General features: G+C 46.4%; 1 protein-coding gene across 5 annotated transcripts in view; it reads right to left on the minus strand.

The window, feature by feature from the left end:
• The window catches only part of Ralgps2 (Ral GEF with PH domain and SH3 binding motif 2), a 153,201-nt gene extending 136,332 nt beyond the window's left edge, over window positions 1–16,869 (minus strand). Inside the window, exon 1 of one of the 5 annotated variants that reach the window (XM_052737292.1) lies at window positions 16,701–16,869. The gene's annotated coding sequence lies outside the window, so the exon portion shown is untranslated. Of the gene's footprint in view, window positions 1–15,867; window positions 15,983–16,066; window positions 16,296–16,524; window positions 16,563–16,700 lie in introns of those variants that run through there. The other 4 variants (XM_052737296.1, XM_052737295.1, XM_052737294.1 and 1 more) reach the window with 4 other exon arrangements.
• Window positions 16,870–17,561: the final 692 nt, after the last annotated feature.

The following is a 17,561-nucleotide window of genomic DNA, read 5'->3' on the forward strand; positions in this document are numbered from 1 at the left end:
CAATCTGGGGGATGAAATCCCTGAACAATTAGAAAGGGAGAGAAGTATGCCATAGTACTTTTATTTTAGAAAGCAACATTTGTGGCTGATGAACAAGAGCGCCTCAAAGGCAGAGGAAGGAAGCAAATGGATGATTTTTGAGGGAAGCCTATTTTCAAAGGTAAACTTGCCAGAATTTGCTATCTGCTTGTGGGTTGTGTGGGAAATGAAGGAACTACGGCTGTTCTTAGTTCTGCTCCTTAGAGTCCATGCCATTTGCTCACTCCACATCCCCGTCAGTAAGAGTGAGAGCAGCTAGAGTGAAGGAACTAGTCCATTTGTAAACGTCCACCTCAAGGGAACTAGCCAGAAATACCCACAGAGAAGAAATGCTAACGACAGAACCGGAACCGACAGGCCTAAGCCAGTCCCAGTTTTGCACCGGAAACCTGACTGGAACACAGCCACGGTCACCCATCCACACTGTCCTTACAGCTTTCCCCCTACCGGCAAAACCCAACAGCACACAGAGACTGTGCAGTCTTCAAGGTCCACAGTAACCTCTGCACCTTGACAGAAAGTCTGGCAACTCCTGGGCTACAGCAAGGTCTGTCTGAACAAACACCGCCTTAATGTGACAGAAGAGAGGACCAGGCAGAGCATGGCCACACGCACTATTCCACAGGTGCGCCAAGTCCTGCCATGTGAGCACCGGCCTTTGGGAGCAGCTACGGCGGAGTCTGCAGTAGCAGCAAGCTATTTCAGATCCCAGCGAACTGAACTTACAAACTCCGTACTGCCATGTTTTCAACCTCCACCATGGCATCGCCCTTCCCCAATCTTACCTTCAGACTACCTTGCTCTTTTAAAATGGAAAAGGATGGCGGTGCACTGTACATTACAAAAAGCTAGAGCAAAGGAGTCTGGGTATTTTTACCACAGAGAAATGATAGATGTAGCCAGATTTATACAAATGTGTACATGTACTGAAATGCCAGGATACCTCAACAAATATGTTCAAGTTTTTGTTTTTAAAGATCAGTTAAAAATAAACTTGGGAGTTTTTAAATGGAAAAGAAAACAGCTACTAAGATCTAAGTATTATCATGTAAAACTACTAAAGTGTCTGGTCTGAGAATGGAGGTCTTGGCCTCTTTATGAAATATTGGCAAAAACTTGACCAAAGAGGCCTTTTAAATTCACCAGTCTTAAATACAAATTCCATACTTTGAATAGTCATTAATTATTTTATAAACAACAATTAACCCTCAGCCTATAGTTGAAGACAGAGCTGTACTGATGGCCTCTGTAAGGACAAGGCTAGGGAACTGCATGTGTGAGGCTGACATTTAAGGCTTCTCACAAGACAGGAAAACACTGCAATACGGCCAGGCTGCCTGACACTGGCTAGTCTATGATCCCAAGTCTCACACACTCATTATTCATCCGCTCCCACAGACCTAAGACACAAGTGTCTCCAAAGACCAAAGACAAAGACTTGTTCTGACAATTAACACATTCGGTCAGGAATGGTAACAGCAGGAGTCCAATGGTAAGCAGCCAAACCGACTTCAGACACCTTCTTAGGGTTTCTCAACTGTGGTAGTACTAGCAGCTGGGACTGGTTAGCTCTTTGCTGGGGACTTTGCTGCACACTGTAGACTTCTTGGTAGTACACTCATTCATCTACATACACATGGGTACGTGGGGCTGTCATAAATAAGGCTGCCATGGACGGGAGTATAAAGGCCCTATATCTTCAACAAATACCCGGGGATGAAATAACTCTCTCCTATGGGTTGTACCATGTTAGTCCCAAGGGCAATGTACAGGGTCCTAGTTTTCTTTCACATACTTGGTATGAAGGGCCTTTTGCTCCGCAGTGGTAGCTTACTGTGATTTTAATTTTCATTTTTCTAATGCATAATAATATTCTGATGAATATAAAGGCTGTGCATCTCTACATGCACATAGTTTATCTCCTTTGGTGATGTTGTCTATCAAGCCTTCGGAACATTTTTTAAAAGTCAGGAAATAGGCCGGGCGGTGGTGGCGCACGCCTTTAATCCCAGCACTCGGGAGGCAGAGCCAGGCGGATCTCTGTGAGTTCGAGGCCAGCCTGGGCTACCAAGTGAGTTCCAGGAAAAGGCGCAAAGCTACACAGAGAAACCCTGTCTCGAAAAACCAAAAAAAAAAAAAAAAAAAGTCAGGAAATAGGCTGGTCCTGAGAGTTTCAGAGTTCTTTATACATCCTAGACACAACTCCTTAATTAGATACTTAATCTCTCCCATTCTGCAATATGTCTTTCATTCATGAAACAAAAGACCACATACTTTTTAAACTGACAGAACTAACTTACCACAGTACCATTTACATGCTATATAACTTTGGGCAAGCTGACTTCTCATCCTATACCTCAATTTCACCAATAAAGCTAATAGTACACTTCACCAAGTTACTATGAAGACCCAATGAACTAATATCAATTAAACACTTAGACCACACCATGTATCTATTAAGTTATTGATAAATATCAACCACTGGTGATCACATTTTACCCTACTTTTTCATATCCTATATACTACTTATCTTAGCAGTCCACCTGTGGGCTTAGAGAGATATAAGTGACTGCAGGTAAATTAACTCTAGTTGAGAATCTTTTAGGTGATCACAAAAAAAAAAAAAAAGAAAAAAAGAGAAGTCTATGACCTCCAACAGTATTATATAAAAATACACATTGTTTTACTGGACACTGCTTTGTGCACAGCACTGTTGTAAGAGCTTTGCGCGCGCGCGCGCGCGCGCGCGCGCGCGCACACACACACACACACACATATATATAAAATTTCACCCTCATATCACCTGTATGAAGTGAAGTATTAGAAGGATACTTGTTCGGCAGTTGTGAAATGAGACAGAAGTTCATAACCTGAGCCTAGACTAGCAAGTGGCTCATGCCTGTAATCCCACCACTTGAAAAGCTGAGGCAGGAGAATCCCCTGAATCCAAGGTCAGCTTGTGCTACACAGTGAGTTCTAGGCCAACCTCAGCTACAGTAAGACCCCGACACTCACAAAGTTAAACAAACTTTTTACCCATTTAATATAGTTGTTAAAAGACAGCGCCAACCAAAAAAAAAAAAAAAAAAAAAAAAAAAAAAAGCCGGGCGGTGGTGGCGCACGCCTTTAATCCCAGCACTCGGGAGGCAGAGCCAGGCGGATCTCTGTGAGTTCGAGGCCAGCCTGGACTACCAAGTGAGTTCCAGGAAAGGCGCAAAGCTACACAGAGAAACCCTGTCTCGAAAAACCAAAAAAAAAAAAAAAAAAGACAGCGCCAGAATTTTAAAGCGAAAACTGATATTAAAGTTGAAATCTTAGAGGGGGGTGGTAGGAAGCTGAAGTGGTCTCAAGAACAGAGGTGTGCTGGCTAGTTTTATGGCAACTTGACACAAGCCAATCATTTTGAGAAGAGGGACTCTCAACTGAGACAATGCCTCCATAAAATATGCCTGTAGGCCAGCTTGCAGGGCATTTTCTTAATTAGTGATTTATGGAGGAAAGCCCAGGCCACTGAGGGTGGTGCCCTCCCTGGGCTGGTGGTCCTGTGTAAGAAAACAGGCTGAGGAGCAGGCCAGTAAGCATCACCCCTCCATGGCCTCCGCATCAGCTCTGGCCTCCAGGTTCCTGCCTCGAGTTCCTGCCCTGACTTCCCTTGGTGAGGGACTGATGCTGGAAGTGTAAATGAAACACAACCTTTCCTTCCCAAGCTGCTGTTGGTCACAGTGTTCTATCACAATAACAGAAAAGCAACCAAGACTGGTTCGTTCCAGTCAAGAACAGTACCGGAAAGCCAGAACACCTCATCTCATGCTCCGTGCCTTGTCTCTCAGACTACGGAACTGGTGTTTGTCTAGGCAAACAGGCCCAATTCTTTTCTGCTTATCAAACGGGCTCCCCACCCCTTTAAATGTGCTGTAACTCAGAGCTTCTGATTAGAACTACCCTCCACTCCTTTAAAGTAGGTTTTATAGGACTCTGACGTAATGCAGCCTTCCAGCTTCAGTCCACTTAGGCTAACAGTAAGTTAACGCCATGTTTGTTATAACGGACTATACTCTTCCTAATCAAATAACCCCACATCGTTAGATAGCTTTAGCCATTTTTAGTGGCCCCTGAATCAAATGTCCACTGCTGGACCAGCTGTTGCAATACAGTTTTATATGGCATAAAACATAGCTGTGGAGGTCTGTTGTGTACTGTGGAAAAAACAGATTTCCTTCAAAGGAACTACTGACAGGCCAGAATTATAATCAGCGTGTCTGGGACACTGAGTCAGATAAACCGCTGCTAATCTGGAGCTCAAACGACCTGCCAGTCTTTCTAATCTGTTTAGTTACAGTAACTAAGCAGCTATAAATACACATTGGTGGTTACTAAGGAGATCATATCATGCACAGCAGCATCACATATTTAAGACATGGGTCAGGGGTACAGTTACTACTTTTTCTGTTTTTAAAAATTACATTTTATGTATTTCCTGTTCATTTGTACTTGTGTGTATGTAGGTGCACAAAGCATAGTGTGGACGTGAAGGTCAGAGGACACCTTGCAGAAGTGGGAACCAGTTCTCTTTCTACCACACGGGTGCTTGGGTCCTTGGCTGATGGCAGGCACCTTTACCAGCTAAGCCATCTCGCTGTCTCTGCTCCAGCCACTGTTGACTCTGAGTTTCTATGCTTATCCAGAGAAAAAAAGGAAGAACACTTACTGTCAACTATCATTTCTCCTCTAACTGGATGAAATTTCCATTCCCATAGCTCAGCTGTTGGGCCCCATGAGACTCAGTACTACAGGTAATTCACAGCTCTGTGCCCTGGCTAAAGAAGCAAAGCACAGCAAAGCAAGGTTCCGTGGTGTTGGGAATTCCCTCAAGTTCACACCGCAGAGAGGGATCTTTAAAAGCCTCTGGCATGCCTTATAGTTCAGTTGTAGAGTACTTGTGAGCCCCTGAGTTTGAGTTCCAGGACCAGGAAGGAAGGAAGGAAGGGAGGAAGGGAGGAAGGGAGGGAGGGAGGGAGGGAGGGAGGGAGGGAGGGACAGACGGACAGAAACTTTGGCATATGAGTTCTTGAACCACCGTCTGCTCTCTTACTAGCGGTAAGAATTTACCCCTTTCTCTGATAGACTTGGTTAACAGGAGTAGAAGAAAAAAGTCGGCCCAAAACGCAGCAAGGCTACTTACTAACAATGGTTTTTAAAGCACTTCTCTGAGGAAGACTGTCTAACAGACTCATGAGACAGATTAGATTTCTCCAGTCTTCAATCACTAACTCTCTTCAGCCTTGAGAAGGAAATGGAGCACGCAGCTCATGTCAGAGGCTAACAATACATATTATCTCAGTGCTTATCTGTCCTGCTTCATTTTCCAGGGCTTCAAAACCTAGCCCTACCCTGTCCAATGCAACTGCACTTTCCACCCCATCCCAAATAAGCCCTTCAACACAGTGTGCCAAGAGGACTAAGTCCTCCTGCCTTACCTTCAGTACGTACGCAGCATGTCTTTCATTAAGGACCACGCCCCCTCCTGTGTGCCCCATCCTGTGAAATGTAGGCACTCTTCAAGTTGACGGATAATTATGTATTATCTGATGTTATGGACTATGGTTTCACATGTAAGAGTCTGTCTTTCACCAAGTTGTAAACAATGATACCTGTGTAACATTCTCAAGTACTATACACACAGAAAACAAAAAATATCATTGCTTAAAAGGAGCTAAAGTTAGTTGCTTATCTGTAAAACCCTCAGGATATTTGTTCAGCACCCTCCCTCATGTCCTGACTTAAGAGTTAGGGCACAAACCTCACAAACCTATAAAAACACCAAACTGTGAGAGAAAGGCAGCGGAAGTCATTCCTAAACAACTACTTCTGGACACTCACAGACTAAGAGCTCTGTCAGTCAAACTGGAGATCACCCACCTACAAGCCCCACAATGTCTATAAAGGTGTTGGCACATGCACAGAGGTGCCACAGAATATACAGGGATTTTCTAATCCCAGGCCAGGAAAGCTCTAAACAATTCTAACTATTCCTCTATATCAGCACTGGAAGAGTAATCCAGAAATCCAGAGTGATCTCAGATGCTATGCTGCGGCTCCATCAACTCTCGGAAATTCAGAGAGAAGTAGTCTTATACACTTCACTAACACACTTTCATTCAGCTCTACAGTGAGTCTACTGTGGTACTACTATGCTCACTTTACAAAAAAAGAGACTAGGACTGAGATGTAGCTCAGTAATACATTTTGACATAGAAAAGCCTTGTTTTTTAGATCTATTTATTTTTATTTTATGTGCACGTATGTGTGCACAAGCTGGTCTCATATCCCCAAGAACTGGAATCACAGTTGTCACCTGCCGCGTGAAGGCTGGGGACTGAATCTGGGTCCTCCACAAGAGCAACAAGTGCTCTTAGCCACTGAGCATCTCTCCAGGCCCAGGCAACTCTGTTTTACAATGTACATTAGTAACAACAACAAAAAGATATGACTAAAGAAAACCTAAGACACAATAAAATAGGTTTCATTGATTTCAAGGTATCCATTTTTTCACCTTTTAAGATCTCTAATCGGGATACTGTCGTTTTTATTCCTACATGTACATTAAACAGTGAATCATACAATAGAGGCCAACTTAGGGTCAATAAAATATAGTAAGTCATGTGACAAAAGATAATAGGGAAATTAAGGCTGGTGAGGTAGCTCAACAAAAAAGGACGCTTGGCACACAAGACGGGCAACCTGAGCTCAATCCCTGGAATGAATCCACATAACGGTTGGAGAGAACTGACTCCAAAGATGCCCTCTGACCGCCGCCACACACTTGCCATGGCACACACACAAAGCACACACACTCATGCACACACGATAGATAAGATGTAATTAAAAAATTAAAAAAACCCATACACATACCAAGTCCCCTTGAACGTACACAGTCGTTACTAGAGGTTGGCAGGAGAAATAGACAGGGTTCGATTTGATTAGTGCATGATGTATACAAGCACTGTGGTACTGCACTGAGATCCACTAATGTGTACACTTAATGTTCATGAAAAATCCAGAGCCTAGTCATAAGCTCAGCACTTGGGAGGTAGAGGCAAGAGGATATCAAGTTCGAAGCTAGCTTAAATAAAACCAGCAAAACACACCCCTAAACACTCCACCACAAGTCCACTGGAAATGGAGAGTGAATTGAAAAGGAGGCAAAGCATAAAAGCAGCAAAAGAAAGTAAAAACATTAAGCTTAAGCTAACATTTTTCCTTCTTTAAGGGAAGTTAAATCATTCTGATTTCTTATTTTATTTTATGTGCATTGGTGTGAGGAGTCAGATCCCCTGGAACTGGAGTTACAGAGAGTCGTGAGCTGCCACGTGGGTGCTGGGAATTGAACCTGGGTCTTCTGGAAGAGCAACTGGTGCTCTTAACCACTGAGAATCTCTCTAGCCCCAAAATCATCTTGATTTTTAAACACAAACTAAACACTAAAGAACACCTAGTGTGGGTGTGGGTGTGTGCTTTTCACTGTCCTGTACTAACAGACATCTGGCTGGTTTCTACTGTGTCTATGAGACAACAAACGATACAACTTCTACTTGGCTCCGACTAGAGCACAGGGAAATACCAGGAAAGCACCACTGAAGTCAGTGGTGGACTTTGCTGTAAGCACCCCCTGAAGACTTACAGTCTCTTACACAAGTTCAGAAGGGGCTGACGATCTGATGCCCTGACAGTTCTTAGAGCCCTGCCTGCAGCAGGTGACCACCAGCCAATCAGCCCTTGGGCAGCAGTGGGCCTGCTCTCGCAGAACCTAGCTGCTTCAGGCAGGTTTGCCTTGCAGTCTCCGCCACAGCAACAGTGGCTGTCCAGGCACAGTTCTGGACCTCTAGAACACTAATCTACTCAGCGCTGCCCTGGAAGTCCCAGTGAACCCTAGCAGCCATTCTCACAGAGGGAGGAGGTGTGGAGCACTTCAGCAGAAGGCCTGTGACTGGTGGAAACACTCCCTTCTGGCAGAAGCAGACTACTGCTCGTTAGGGTCAACCACGAGCCACCCTCCTGTGCGGACCCTTTGGTGCGCAGCATTAGGCACAAAGGGCTTCTCAGTGGTCTTCCCTTGCTACTTTTGATAATGATTATCACTCTTTCAGCATGGTGAGCTGGTCACACCAAGAGGACTCAGCAGAAAACGCAGCAGAGCCATGGCAGTAGCCAAGGCAACAGAGGTGGCCACAACCGTCAGAAACAACGGAAGGTGCACAGACTGGGGGGGCAGGTGGGGGGGAGACAAGGAGCAGAGCAGAGACAGAAACTGCAGGGCACAGTTGCTAGAGCCCAGGGACCTGCCAAGTCTTAAGGGCCAAGGGTCCTGACACCCTAGGTAGGACCAAGAGCTGTTAGCACCAGCCACTGTGGGGCCCAGTACCCAAAGCATGGCCAGACGCTTAGACAGGAGCTGTAAATGAAGCAGCAGCCAGTGTGGTCCCTCACTACCGCTTACTATTGCTTGAAGCCAAAGATGCATCTGCTTATGGAGTGACGGGCACGCAATTCTCAGTCTGGAGCTATGAGGCCTCTGTGTCGACCACTCCGGCTCCTAGGCCTTGGGCACTCAAGCAGTTTGTCCGACTCTAACAGTTTCTCACCTCCTCATGATTTCTACCTGCAGAGTCAAAGGGCTCTAGCTGCTGCCAGGTTACAGACACTCTGCAGTAAAACAGCTGATCAAAGAACACAGAGGCAGAGTTTTAGCACATGCTACCAAGGGGTTCTCCCAAGTCAACGCCACCACCGGAGTCTCCACCTCTCTCTGTGCGGGTCAACGCTGCACTTCAGGCATTTTCACCAATGCCACTCTGGTGGGCAGTACTGCATCATCATTTTAAACTCACCTGTGACTCTGAACTTGACAGACAAGTACTCTGTTACCTTGGCCATTGGGATGTTTCGTTTTGTAAATGCCTATTCAGATTGTTCACCCATTCATTCACACATTTTCACACGACCTGTAGCTAGAGTTTTCCTGCCTGGCCCCACAGTCAGGACAAATCTCTATCACCCACCAGTCCCACAGCCACTCAGACCCGACCAAGTAAACACAGAGACTTATATTGGTTACAAACTGTATGGCCGTGGCAGGCTTCTTGCTAACTGTTCTTACAGCTTAAATTAATCCATTTCCATTAATCTATACCTTGCCACATGGCTCGTGGCTTACCGGCATCTTCACATGCTGTTTGTCATCGTGGCGGCTGGCAGTGTCTCTCTGACTCAGCCTTCCACTTCCCAGCTTTATTCTCCTCCTTGTCCCGCCTATACTTCCTGCCTGGCCACTGGCCAATCAGTGATTTATTTATTGACCAATCAGCAACACACTTGACATACAGACCATCCCACAGCAACGACCTATCTTTAAAACACACTCCAACAAGCCCTCTGGCAGAGATACGTGCTATAAACACATTTTTAATTTGTCATTTGCCCTTTTGGTCCCTTAATCCTATTACTTAATGAGTAGATACTGTGGTGGTATTGTGTTCCCCAAAATATTGTGCACCCTAATAAATTTATCTGGGGTCAGAGAACAGACAGCCACTAGATACAGAGGCTAGAAAATGGTGGCACTCACGTCTTTAATCCTAGCATTCCAGAGGCAGAAATCCATCTGTTCAAGGATACAGTCAAGCATGGTGACTCATCCCAGGGAGTGATGGTAGAAAGGAAAGATAGATAAGGCGTGAAGACCAGAAACTAGAAGCATTTGGCTGGTTAAGCTTTTAGGTTTTGAGCAGCACAGTTCAGCTGAGAGTCATTCAGATATGAGGATTCAGAGGCTTCCAGTCTGAGGAAACAAGACCAGCTGAGGATCCGGCAAGGTGAGGTAGCTGTGGCTTGTTCTGGTTCTCTGATCTTCTAGTTCACCCCAATACCTGGCTCTGGGTTTGTTTAATTAATAAGACTTGCTAAGATTCATGCTACAAGATACCGTTAAGACACACTATCAATCTTTACTTTCCTGGCTAGTACTTTTCGTGCTCTATTAAAAAAATGAAAAAAAATAAGAAAACCACTTTCATCTCCAACAGTCATGTAAATATATTTTCTTCTAGGTTTGAAGTGGGGATGAGGGAGAACACACCCAGAGCTGTGCCCACACTAGGTGCATTTGAGCACCCCATCACGAGCACACACCCTCAGTCCTAGAAAGTTCCTGCTCACCTTTACATTCTGTGCAGAGAACACACCCCCTATGAAACTATTTCAGAGAACAGAAAAAAAAGAGAATGCTTTACAATTTAGCTTATGAACTTAGCAAAACTCTGAAGAAAACAAAAATGCACACATATAATCTTATAAATGTAGATGTAGGAAAAAACCTCTAAGACACTGGCAGATCAAATTCAGCAGAGGGTTGGGGATGCCTCCCAGTCAGGAACACGGAGAACTCAACAGAAAGCAGCATTAACACAACACATCCTAGAACTAACCAAGAAGATGCCTGATTACCTACAGCAATACAGACAGACTCATGAGCTCAACACTAGACTTCAGAAACTTCAAAAACAAACACGGACACTAGGAAGTGCTTCTCAATCTTTCCTGTCAGAGACTTTAAAAAAAACGATACTTACAGGCACGGTGGAGCATTCCTGTAACCCCAGTGTTCAAGAGGCAGGAAGACTGCCAGAAGTGTGAAGCTGGCCTGGTCTACACAGCAAGTTCCAGGTCATCCGGGACTACACAGCAAGACCTGGGAAGCAAGGATCTTCTACCTTACATATTAGAAATCCATAGTAAGACATCTTGACCAAGTGTTCCTATTAAAGTTCTGAACACGAAATCCATGGAGTTGCGGAGATGGCTCAGTGGGTAAACGTGCAGCGCTAGTGTAAGACCTGAGTTCAAATCCTCAGAACCCACGGAAAGCTGAACACAGCAGCACACACCTGTGATCACAGCGCTGCAGGGAAAGATGGGGCAGAGACAGGAGAGTCCCTAAAAGCAGACCAGCTAGCCTGGGGTAGGCACCAGTCAACACACTGACACTGTCTTAATCATGGGAGGAGGCTGGAACAAAGACCTCCACACACAGGCTGTGGCACGTGCATGCCATGCACATACATCATACACACACACACACAAAGAACTTATAAAATTAAGAAATTCTCTCTTCAGGTGGGCCTGGCAATCACACTACAGGTGCTACTATATTCCTCCATCACTCGGACGACGTCATTCATTGCCGTCTCAAGTCTCTGTTACACACTCTCCGACTCCTCCTTTCTCTCCGCTGATGACCAATCCCCATAAAGTAGACAGAAACACTCAGATGAGACTCGAGGCTATCACCAGCATGTCTCTACCCATGTTCTGCCTTCTCTCCCATTTCTGTAACATGCTCTACTGGTAAGGCAACAATAAAGCTAGACCAAGGTCTTGCAAACTACAAGGCATGCCACCTGCATGTCCCCTGCGGCTACGTTCACACTCTACAGAACAGCAAACTTTGTCACTGAACAAAGACTGTATGGCTCACTCTCCCTGCACCACTTACAATTTAGCTCTTGAAAGCACGCTGGCTGCATGACCCACTAAATTCTGTGCATAAGAAATGAAGACTCGCCGGGCGGTGGTGGCGCACGCCTTTAATCCCAGCACTCGGGAGGCAGAGCCAGGCGGATCTCTGTGAGTTCAAGGCCAGCCTGGTCTACAGAACAAGATCCAGGAAAGGCGCAAAGCTACACAGAGAAACCCTGTCTCCAAAAACCAACCAACCAACCAAAGAAACAAACAAAAACAAAAAAAAAAAAAAAGAAAGAAAGAAATGAAGACTCACAGGACACATATAACATACCAAGGTTATATCAGACAGACGAATGACAAAGGAAAAAAATCTTAAGACCATGTCACACGTAAAGGAAGAAAACTCTGAATGGCACTAAGACTTTTCATCAACTTGAAGGTAGGAAATCATACAGCAATCCCTTCTATTTCACTGTGCTCCCTTCTTTCTATTTCACAGTGCTCCCTTCTATTTCACAGTGCTCCCTTCTTTCTATTTCACAGTGCTCCCTTCTTTCTATTTCACAGTGCTCCCTTCTTTCTATTTCACAGTGCTCCCTTCTATTTCACAGTGCTCCCTTCTTTCTATTTCACAGTGCTCCCTTCTATTTCACAGTGCTCCCTTCTATTTCAAGTGGAAATTATCATCTTAATTTGGAATCTAGCCCAGACAATGATCAAGGCAGAAAAAAGTATTTTCAGCTACGTCAACAATACAAAAAGTTCACCCTGCCATACATACTTTGTTTGTTATAAGACAGTTTCACACTTTGGCCCAGACCAGCCTGGAACTCCTAGCAATCCTTCTGCCTCAGCTTTCAAGTGCTGGGATTTTAAGTGTGAGCCATCTTTTTCTTTAAGTCAACAAAAGATGCGACTCACTCAAATAAGAAAGTAAGCTGAAAAAGGAGGTGGACAGGAGTCCGAAGAGCACAGGCCCCACGTGAACAGGACACTGTCAGGAGCACAGTAATGGGAGGCCAGACTCAGGCGGTGCATACAAAGTGCAGGGCGGCACTGCAGAGCTGAGCAAAAACAGGATGTTCCCAATTCTTAACAAGTTTGAATACCTACCATCTTATGTGTCTATAGATCTGGACAGACTAGAGAGAAAAAATAAAGACAAATAAAAGGAAAAATACACAAGAAAACAATCTAACCAAGAAATTTAATCATAGTATGCTGCAAGGTTCAAGTGTTAAACATATTTACAGAGCCATAATAATACAAACAATGAGCTTGTAATCAAAACTAGGATGTCACAATACAGAGAAGACAATAGAGGAAGTTCAGGGTGGCATAGGAATCCTAAAGCAAAGCCACTATAAACAGTCCAAAGTTGACAGACAAAACTGCAGAAGCATGCACTCACGCCAGAAGAAAAGAGAAGCACTCCAAGTATCAGCTAATGGTGTAAAAAATTGCTGCTCCCTAAGCAGGACCCAGGAGGAAGGTCACAAAGAGATGAGGGAGGGGACTAAAGGTCTGAAGAGTCTTGTGGTGTAACTTCTTACATGTACGCTGTATTACAGTACCAACTTTAAAAAAGAACAAAGTGGTCCTATCACTTAATATCAATTACTTTGCTCTCTGACCAACAATTGAACACTGTCTAAGTGTTGGGTACTTTCCTAGGAATCAGGGAAGAGTGAGAAGGAGGTAGAGGGAGGAGGGAGAGGGAGGAGGGAAAAGGGAGAAGGGGGAAAGGGGAAATGGGAGGGGGTTGGTGATTAAAACCCATCTGTACTATTTAAAATGAGTTCTTGAATAAAACTTGGGAACCAAAGGAAATAAAACTATAAAGCATGAAAAAGGAACGAGTGCAGATTAATTTAAAAATACTGGAATTTTATCATATCCAATCTTCATTCTCTCACTAAGAAGGAACTAATGGGAATTTAAACCACACTTAAGGAAGTAATTATAGGGTAATGCAATAAACTCACTCTTTTCCAAGGGATCTACTAACACTAAGATAACTTCAAGCTATCTGAATTATATTTTTATTAAAAAACTAAATAACTATTAAAAAGTGCGAAATCCAGACAGAAGTAACTATTTCAAAAGCAAACATTAGACAGCAAAAACCTTGTATTCAGAAAACAGGGTCGATCCATTTTAATGCATTTTATCTCAAAAGTTCGTATGTGTTCATTTTACATACCAAACAAAAGCAGTACTTTCAGAGAAAACAGAGTCAATTTCGACTAACAGATTAGCATTTAAAAGCTTCTTAGAGATTTGAAGTGGTGGCGAACACCTTTAATCCAGCACTGTGGAGGCAGAGACAGACAGATCTCTGTGAGTTTGAGACCAGCCTGGTCTACAGAGTTCCAGAACAGCCAGAGCTACACAGAGAAACCCTGTCTTGAAAAACCAAACCAAGCCAACAAAAAGCTTCCTGGAGACCAGTAGTGCACTAAATGTTCAGGTGTGCATCTTCCCAAATACTCTGCACTCCAGAGGTGGAACATCACACTCCAGTAAGAACTACTGTCTGGACTTGGGGGTCACGGAATGATTACTGGTGGCTCATTTCCCACGCTGACATGGAGAGAATAATGCTTACATAAGGTGAAGGGTAATTACTGACAGTCCTGAGAAGTAACAAAGTATTTATAAATACTTTGAAAGCTTTGAAAGATCTACACCAATATGTGCCACATTGATTGTTAATAATAATGTCTCATCAGATTTTTCACTTCCAGTAAGATTTTTCTTTTAGCAACAGAAGAACAACAGAGTGCTGCTTCACTGGGGGAGGGGGATGCTTTACTTTTCTTAAGGACTCTTATAAACAAATAAATACTGAGAGAATATCAGCAAATATTTCATCTAAGTATATAAACCATAATTGTTTAGCCACACATTAACCACACACACCCTGACTCCAAGTAGAGTATGTATTTTGAGTCTGTTTGGAAACCAGATACCCAATGTGTATAAACATAAGCATAGTTTAAGACAACTGTCTTGATGCTTTTGTTCCCTACCAGTTCCTTCTATTCTCAGAAGGAAAAATGCAAACAATATCCTAACTCAAAGACATCATGACTCTTTACTTCTTCATTTTTTAAACTAATAGACCTGCCCACTTATCACTTTATCTCCATCACAGCACACACCTATTTTTTTTTTTTTTCCTGCAGAGTCCCCTCCACATCTTTCAGACTACAGCACCCATCAGGTACTCAATGTGCATAGAATAAACTAGTCTCTGGACAAAGGCTTGAAAGCAGCCTGGCCGGGAGGTCCACACCTTTAATCCTAGGACTCAGAAGGCACAGACAGGCGGTTCTCAGGGAGTTTAGAGGCCAGCCTAGTCTACAAAGTGAATTCCAGGACAGCTGGGGCTACATAATGAGACCCTGTCTCCAAAAACAAAACAAAAGGTTCAAATTGCAAGCAAATTAATTTCATCAGCAAAGCCATCTTTCACCACAACACAACCACTGTCCCAACTGTAAGGACACAATAAACTAAAAAGGATACACTAGTATTTAAATGTACACAAACTGCATTACTCACTCGTATCTGATTCACAGCTGACTTCTAAATTGTATTTTTCTCTCAGAATTTTTGGGTGTATCCTTCCTGATACTGTAATACCAGAAAAATATACTGTGATCTTGACACACAAACAGATCTTTCAACTTCTACTGCAATCTGGTGTAAAATGACAAGGTGAACAGTATTTCTGAAAAAAGTGAAGTTCCTAAAATCAGGGAAAGGTAGAATATAATGGGGTGGGGAGGAAGACAGGTCTTAGTATTTCAAAATTACTATGGCAGAATTTAAAGCTTAAAATAACTACACTTAAGTTATTCAAGGGAACTCTAATAAACACATCCAATCTACAGATGTGGCTAAGACAAGTAATTTTCCACATTTCGAAGCTTCATGGCTACACATGTTCACTAGAGGCTATTACTATTAAAACAATACTGTTTGGTTATAAATCCTCCTTCAGCAGTAACAGCATTACACTTACTGTATTTGTGATGCCACAGCCGGAACAATCATATCTGGGTGGGACAGGCTTTACAGTTTGCAAGTTACCAACTGTGGCACTGCGGTACTCCTACACGCAGCGAACGAAAAGTTCGAGATTCTAATGGTCATCTTCAAAGACACATGAACTCGAGTCCACCGGATGGTAAACATTAAACAAACACACACCACCAAAGTCAACTCACAAACCCTGGTACAGAAACAAAGCTCTACAGCTACTTAAGCGTTAGGAGAGAAAAGAAAATACAGAGCACCTACGGGGAAAGGCTCAATTAACTGCGGCCCGTGTTTTCCTCCTCCGACCTTAAACAATAGGCACTGGATGCTTCTGTGGAGCGCTTTCTGCAGAGAGATTTCGGGTTGCAAACGCCCCTCCTCCACGGCTAGCATCGGGGCCCTTTCTTCCTCCTCCCTCAGCCCTCCCAGCTCAAACAAATTAACATTCGTACTAAGGTACCTCCTATCCGCTCGCAGCTTCTTCCCAAACACGCCCACGCACCCTGAAACCCGCCTGCGTCTACACCGCACACGGCGGCAGGAAAAGCGCTTCGAGGGGGGCGGGGAGGCGCGGCGGAGCACAGGTCCGGGCTCCCTTCCAGGTCAGCTAGCTCCCCATCACCTCCCAAGCCCGGTGTGGACAAGCCCGCCTAAGCCCACACTGCACAGGAGGAATTCCGGACGCTGCGGGCGGAGAGCGCGGCGGTGCGGGATCCTCTCCCCCCCCTCCTCCCCCGCCACCTCCGTGTCCGCGCGCAGCCTCGGCGGCAGGCGTCGCTCACCCCGCGCTCCGCGGGCGGTTCGGCCCCGCAACAGGTCACCCCGCCTCGGCCCGCTGCGGGGGGTGCAGCCTGCACCCGGCCCGGGAGGGGGTGTGGCTGGCACGGCGGGGGGGGGGGGGGGTCCGGTCCCGCTCACCTGAGAGGCGGCGGCGACGCCGGGGCCGGGGCCTCCTCCGCCACCGCGGGACCGTGAGCGCCCCGCAGCCCGCCCGCCCTCCCGCCCGCCCTCCCGCGCCGCGCACCGCGGCCGCCGCCATTGCCCGCGCCTCCCCGCACGCTCGCCCGCCCGCCCGCCCGCCACGCCACGCCGACCTGTGTCGCCGCGGCCGTCGCCTCCGCTTCGCCCCGCAGCAGCTCCGAGTGAGGCAGCGCGCTCGCCCAGCCGAGCACTCGGCGTCTCTCATTCAGCGCCCGCCGCCGGCGCTCGGGGGAGGGGAGTGCGCCGGATCCACCCCGGGCCGCGCAGGGGGCGCGCGCCGGGCCGGCGGGCGGGCGGGCGGGGCGGAGCGGGGCGGCGCGGCGCGGGCGCGGGCGCGCGCGCACCAACCGAGCGCGCTCGCGCGGCCGGCCGGCAGCTCCGGGTCGCCGGGGTCTCGGCGCGCGCCGCGGACGCCCGGCTTGTGGCCCGGCCGCCCTGCCCAACGGCCGCCCGTACCGGTGCGTCCGCGGCGCGCGCCGCCGCCACCGCCACCGCCGCCGCCGCAGCCACCGCCGCCGCAGCGCGGGGCCGCAGGGAAGAGCCGCAGGGCTCAGGACGGACAGGTGGGGGCCCCACGGCCGCTCCCGCATGGGGGTCTCGGGGGCGCTTTGGCGGCGCGGGCGCAGCTCACCTTGAAGGCCCGAGAACAACAACAACAACAACAAAAAAAGTCAGGAAACGTTTGCTGGGCCCCGCGATCAGATACCCCAGCCCACGCCGGCGGCGTCCTCCGTTGTCGCTGGGGACAAGTGAAGGGGCTGCTGCAGATGGGAAGAGTCACCCCACAGCGAGGAGGAGATCGTAAATGATGGAGTCAGTACTCTCGCACATTAACATGCCGGAAGTGTTGGGCAGGCCTCTGTAGGTGCTAAGCAGGGTGACTGCCCTTGGTTGAGTGAACAAACAATAGAAATTTGGCATCCCACCCCACCCCCCGCGCCCCTGTCCCAGACTGATGAGTTCCAGGTGGACCT

The sequence above is a fragment of the Peromyscus californicus genome, unplaced genomic scaffold (assembly GCF_007827085.1).
Source record: "Peromyscus californicus insignis strain IS unplaced genomic scaffold, ASM782708v3 Scaffold_14__1_contigs__length_90479793_seg_2, whole genome shotgun sequence".
NCBI classification, from domain to species: domain Eukaryota; kingdom Metazoa; phylum Chordata; class Mammalia; order Rodentia; family Cricetidae; genus Peromyscus; species Peromyscus californicus.